The sequence below is a fragment of the Helianthus annuus genome, chromosome 6, assembly GCF_002127325.2.
Source record: "Helianthus annuus cultivar XRQ/B chromosome 6, HanXRQr2.0-SUNRISE, whole genome shotgun sequence".
Classification (NCBI taxonomy): Eukaryota; Viridiplantae; Streptophyta; class Magnoliopsida; order Asterales; family Asteraceae; genus Helianthus; species Helianthus annuus.
This window is the reverse complement of record NC_035438.2, coordinates 44,078,770-44,085,253: the sequence shown is the minus strand read 5'-3', so window position 1 is coordinate 44,085,253 and position 6,484 is coordinate 44,078,770.

Genomic DNA, 6,484 nt, shown 5'->3' with positions numbered 1-6,484 from the left:
CAACTTAAATTGCAATTCCATTATGATCGGCCTTACCAACATATTTACTGAACAGAACAGGCGTGCGATGCTCCCCTTTTGCTTGAATTTTTCCTCGTAATTCAACAAATCCGCCCACGCGCTTATTACCAATACGTGCACCTCGATTCCCGGCAATAATGATTCGAGCGGAGATCTCATCACCGGCACTCCTTTCTTAGTTCTAAACACAACATCCCTAATGCATACAAATGTGTTTTATTAAATGTGTTACAATTTATTCTTCAGAATTAGTTTCAAACTATTGTGTGAAAATATTTTTTGTAGAAACATTCTTATTTTAAAGTGCATTTTTATAACATACCACATCGAACCCCAGGCTGAGAACATGTATGAGCTGAGCGAGAGCTCAGCATTTTCAAGCTTTGCCTTAATCTCTACTGCCCGCTTCACGTAAGGAGACCTTAGAGCATCGGTCAACTCTGTTTGTCTTTCCGGTCTTACTTTCGGCTTTCCAAGGTCCAAATCGTGTAGAAGCTGCCCACGTCTAATCGTATATTCATACTCCTCCTGTGTTTTTTGGGAGATCGGTGTGACGGCGAGTGCGGTCTGTTCCATTTCTTCAACCTGAGTCTTCTGTGCGGGCAGCTCAATTACTGCAAGCTGAGTCGTCTGTGTGGTTGTCTTGTCAACCGTCTTGCATACCTCGTCTACCAATGAAGGTGTCCACTGCGACAACTGTGACATATCCAAATTCTTCTTATTTGCCTCTTTTTCCGGTGTTTTATCATCAGGAGTTTGTGGTTGTGCAGTTGTCGTGCACGTCGACCCGACCTTTTCCAGCTTATCAGTCCACAATTTGTGTACTTCTTTTATTTTCTCACTTTGGGGGTACAATTGGAAACCTTCTGTAAAAGTGTCGTTTATCCTTTTTACACATTCGTCGAATTGATTCAAGAACACTTCCAACATTCCCGCATGTACCTGAATTACATCATACACACTATATCATATTCTTATTTCTCGCATTATGCAACGTGTTTTTACCAGAGTTAAAATGTGTTTATGCCTATCATTATTTGTGGTCCTTTTTTATTTTTAATGTTATTTGTGTTTTACCTACCAGCATTGTGTTTTAGCAATCAGAGTTAAAATGTGTTTTTGCCTATCATTATTTGTGGTTCTTCAATATGTTTTACCATTCTTAAAGTGTTTTTACCATTTTGAAAAATGATAATTACCAATCATTAGTTGGTTTTTTTATTTTGTTCATCATTATTCTGTTTTACCAATTAGTAGTGTGTTTTAATAATACCAAATTCAGTTTTTTGGTATTCTGATTGTGTTTTAAGGTGTTAAGTATAAGTAATTTTTATTTAGTTTTACCTACCAGCATTGTGTTTTAGCAATCAGAATGTGTGTATTAAATGATCAGTATGTTAGTTCCAAACCTTCAATGTGTTTTACCATTCTTAAAGTGTTTTACCATTTTGAAAATGATATTTACCAATCATTATTTGGTTTTTATATTTTTTTCATCATTATTCTGTTTTACCAATTATCAGTGTGTTTTACGAATACCAAATTCTGTTTTTAGGTATTCTGATTGTGTTTTAAGATGTTAAGTTTAAGTAATTGGAAAATTAAAAGAATACCTCGTCGCTTTGTGTCGCTGGTGTCGATCCATATTGAGATGCCATAGGTGAGGTAATTCATGGCTGACTTTGTTGTGTTTGCCCCCACTCGCCTGTTTCTCTGTAGTATCTTTCTATATCAGATGTATCTATAAAAGGCACTCTTTCCTGGCCAGCTTCTTCATTCATGCATTCTGCAAAATCGGTATGGAAACCCGCATTAACCGGGATTTCTTTGACAACACGCGCATTTTCCGGGCCACTTTCATGTTCATTTTTCTTCTTCCCAGCCTCTCCGGCTTTCGGCAGCTGCTTTTCAATTTGTTTTTTTTTTCGGTAACGGTGAGACCGGAGGTTTACCATGCGTTTTACCGGCCGGCTTCACAACAGATTTTTTTCTTTTTTCCAAAACACATTTGCTAATGTGTTTTTCAGTCTTGGGTTCATCTTTCTGTTTTGTTTTCACTTCTTCTGCTTCAATTTCATCATCACACTTTTTTGAAAATGGATACCTTTGTTCCGGTTGCAACTCATACGCATCCACTAAGATTTGATCAAATCTGACCGAGTCCAACTTTATGCTTACTGCCTCGATATCGTCATCATTGATATCTTCGATGAGATGAGTTGCTCTTGGCTCACCTTCTTTGTATATCTTTTGGTCACGTATCAACACAGCCTGTAAAAAACCAATAACAAAACTGACGTCAGATGTGTTTTAAAGTTGTTGTATACATCAGGTTGTGTTTTATCACCTATAATGTTGTTTAACTATTCTTCGAATGTGTGTTTATGGTTTTTATATACATAATGGTCTTCAAAATATGTTGTGAGTATATTGGTGCATTACTATTTTTTCGAAACAACGTTAATGTGTTTTACCAGCAAACATATGTGTTTTAAAGTACATTTATTGTGTTTGACTTAGGAAATTATATATGTATTTAGAACATACCACTAGCAACGGCATTGGTCCAAGGAAGGGTTCCTTTGGTGTCCATGTTTCCACCGTTCGATCCAGACACCTGATCATGTACTCACACCAGTTAAAACTTCTAATATCCTTCCCTCGATGCAAGGCTGGTAAAAACTTCATATTAATTGATGAATTCGTAGTTGTCTCTCCGAGAAGTGTGTTGTAGAACAACAAAAAGTTCAACACAAAGATCCGTCCGCTCGCTTGTTGCCCCTGCATGTATGTTTTGAATTGAACAGGCGTCAAGCGAGCAGGAGCACTTTCGATTTGTCCTTTCCATTCTGCCACAACCTCGTGGAAATCAGCCCTTGATCTCCCAACTTCCTTTATTTTTTCATTCCCTCTTGGTACTCCGAACACATCGTGCACCAATTCCTCTGTTATTTGAATGTGGTGGCTACCGCAATTCAAGACCCGTGTTTTAGTGTCGTAGTTATTTACCAACCACCAACTCAGAGTTGAGGGAATTGGACCCATTCGAAAGCTAAGTATTGACCCGAAACCTATGTTTCTGACAGCCCCCCGTTGATTTTCGTTCAAAGATTCCATTAACTCCCCCATGTGCTTAAGAGCCAATCGCAAAGTTAGTTTCCCATCAGCCACTGGTATGTAATTCTTGACCGGTTGTGGCTTCTTGCGTGTTTTAGAGTCTTTGATTGATATAGCATATGCGGGTTGTTGTGTTTTCTCAACAACTTGTGGGCCCGCACCTGACCTTGTTTTTTTCCAAGGTGGGTTGTCAAAATCATCATCAGAATCTTCTATTGTCGTACCTGACAAAACACCAATATATGAAGCCGGTCAGCAAGTCAGTCTTTTAAGTATCTGAAATTTAGTTCTTAATTTTAAATTTACCGTGTGCTGCTTCTTTAATCGTCTTGACTGTTTGTATAATCGCAGCTTTCTTTTCTTCCGGTTTGATTCCAGCCTTTTTGTGCTTCCTTTTCTTACCGGTATCGTTTTCCTTTTTGCTTGCGTCGGCTGATTTAAAGCCCATAAAAGTTGTTAGTATTATGTTGTTGTGTTTTAAATCATCAAACATATGGTTTCACGTTTGTTCATTTAACTTACATATGGGCATTTCACGATTTTCGTTGGGTTCCGACTGTAAAACGACATTTTTATCCATTACATTCGGAAAGAGATGTGCAATGTCAGACAGAACGGTACCGACAGGCGGTTGTTGTGTGGATGATACTTTGTTGTCTATTGTTTCTTTATGTTTTTTAACACGTTCAACTGTTAGTAACAAAAAAAAAACACAACTGATCAGACAGGTAGCCATATAAGTTACCCCCCCCCCCACCCTTAACTGCCACAGCTAACCGCACCTTGTAAAGGTGATGCTTCTTCTGTGTCTGATTCATCCAGTATTATTGGCTTGTCAGGTGGGTTTCCGGGTACCCTTGAAAGCCATTTTCCTTTTATTCTCTCACTTTTTCTCCGTTTGACTGAAAACACTTGTTTAGGATTTATAAAACACAATTCCTATGCCTTAACTAATAACCTAACCTTAAAACAAAACATGTTCACCGAAAACCCACTACCAAACTGACCTTAAAACACATCTGTTTTACACACATTTCAAATAAAAAACCCATTAACAAACACAGTTTATGGATAACACATTACTAACCTAACCTTAAAACACAACATGTTAAAACCTTCCAATAAAAGACATTTTTTTCAAAACATGTACATAAAACATATTTGTTTAGGAAAAACCCACTTACAAACTGACAGTAAAACACATCTGCTTAACACCCATTTCAAGTAAATCAACATTAACAAACACAGTTTATGGAGAACCCACTACAAAACCTAACCTAAAAAACACATCATCTTACACCGTTCTCATAAAAGCCATTTGTTCAAAAAAAACAGAACATAAAACACATTTGTTCATTGAAACCCTCTATCAACCTGACCTTAAAACACATCACTTTGAAACACACTCATAAAACACATTTGGGGCAAACTCATTAACACAAAGAATTTTTAACATACAACTCACACTCACAAATTGATACTCTATACAGAGTATAAAACCTATATAAACATACCATAGCACACATAACCAAAAACAACCAACAAAAAAACACAGTCATCACCAACAATCGGAACTCATACACACATTTTTTACTCTAAAACACATACCTACGGTTCTCGCTACTACAACTTTGCTCCCGGATACTGTCTTTTCACTTTCACCGACTTCGATTTTGCTGGAATCCATCTTGTTCAAATCCTCCTTTTTTTGAATCTCTTACTTGCAAACATAAAACACTTCAATGTAGAACACTATCGAACCCTAATCGCCTTCTAAAACACAGAACACAATGTCCATTTGATCTTACGTATATAAAAGTTTGAAAATCTCTTATCTTCATCCATGATTCTAGGTATTTTTGGTATGAATTTTTACTGATTTCGTCGAGGGTTTAGAGAGAGAAAGTGAGAGAGAGGGAAATTCGCGTGTATTAAGGAGATGTGATGTGTTGACGGTTATTTTTGATTGTTTTAAAACACTGTTATGACGATTTTACCCCTCATCATTTAAAACATTCTATTAAATTTAGTGGAATATTACAAGATTGCCATTGATTTGATCTCAACCATTAAACACACTAATCCGATGGACCAGATCGCTTCCTAGACTTTCTAGGAAAAACACACTTTCCGTAGGAACCCTACTATATATATATATATATATATATATATATATATATATATATATCTTATAGTAAATTTTTGTTTATAATTTAATTTTATTAACGATATCTTTAGAAATTTGTTTTTATTAGGATTTATTTGTAAAAAAAATTAGAATTGTAATCAAACATTAAAGTTTTTATTAAGATTCTTAAATACCAATAAAATAATAACAAAAAAAGGTAGAGATAAAAGCGGATTATCAAAGAAAGAAATTATCTGTGAATACACCAATAAACCACTGCCTGAGCAAAGGTATTCCAACACAAAAGGAACGAAATTGAATTTTAGGTTAAGATTTAATTACTAATTTTTGTTGTTATTGTGTATTTGGTTGTATGAATGGACATGTTTTAGACATGTACGTTGAGAGGACATAGCCATTGCTTCATACTTGCTTTTCAAGTATGATAACTCTTTTCTACCTTTTTAGATATCCTTTTGAAGCTTGTTTATTTTCAAAGTCATTTACTCATTCTCGGTTTGATGTAAATTCATTTCAGTAGTAGCTTTGTTCAGTTCATTGTTCATGTTGGTTATAAACTTGTTAATGTTTTAAGTGATGTGTTTGTTCATTGAGTTTGTTATAAGTTTGTTGGTCCCAAAAGTTAGTTCTATGACATCAACTATTGATGAATCATCAACAAAAGCTTCATACCCCCTTACACATATCAACTTCTTTCAGAAAAACATTGAGTGCTACAATGTGATGTGTCATCAAAAGGTGGAGGGTGTCGTCCCTAACACCCCTGACGCCCCCTCTCTTCCACATCATCGCCACATTACTTTTTCCTCAACCATCCTTAACCCATTGCAACGGTTATCTTTCACATCCCTTTCATCCGACAATTGTGTAGGTTCTACAATGAGCCAAAATACTTCTACATAAACCATTGATATATGTAGTTCAATCGGCAAGCTCCATGCCACCACAAGCCGCTTCCACCACACCCACCCCTTTTGCCAAACGACTATCAAGCAAAACATATCGGATATATGAATTTTGTGTTCATACAATTAATGCCTACAAGCTTTTATATTTGTATCCAATGCCTAGGATTAGTAATTTGCAATATGGCAACTTTTTTTACAATCTACATTTCATATCCAAAAATGAAGAGAAACCAAACCACAGGATATGTCGCCAAATTAGGCGTAGAAATCGACATATGCATACCATCTA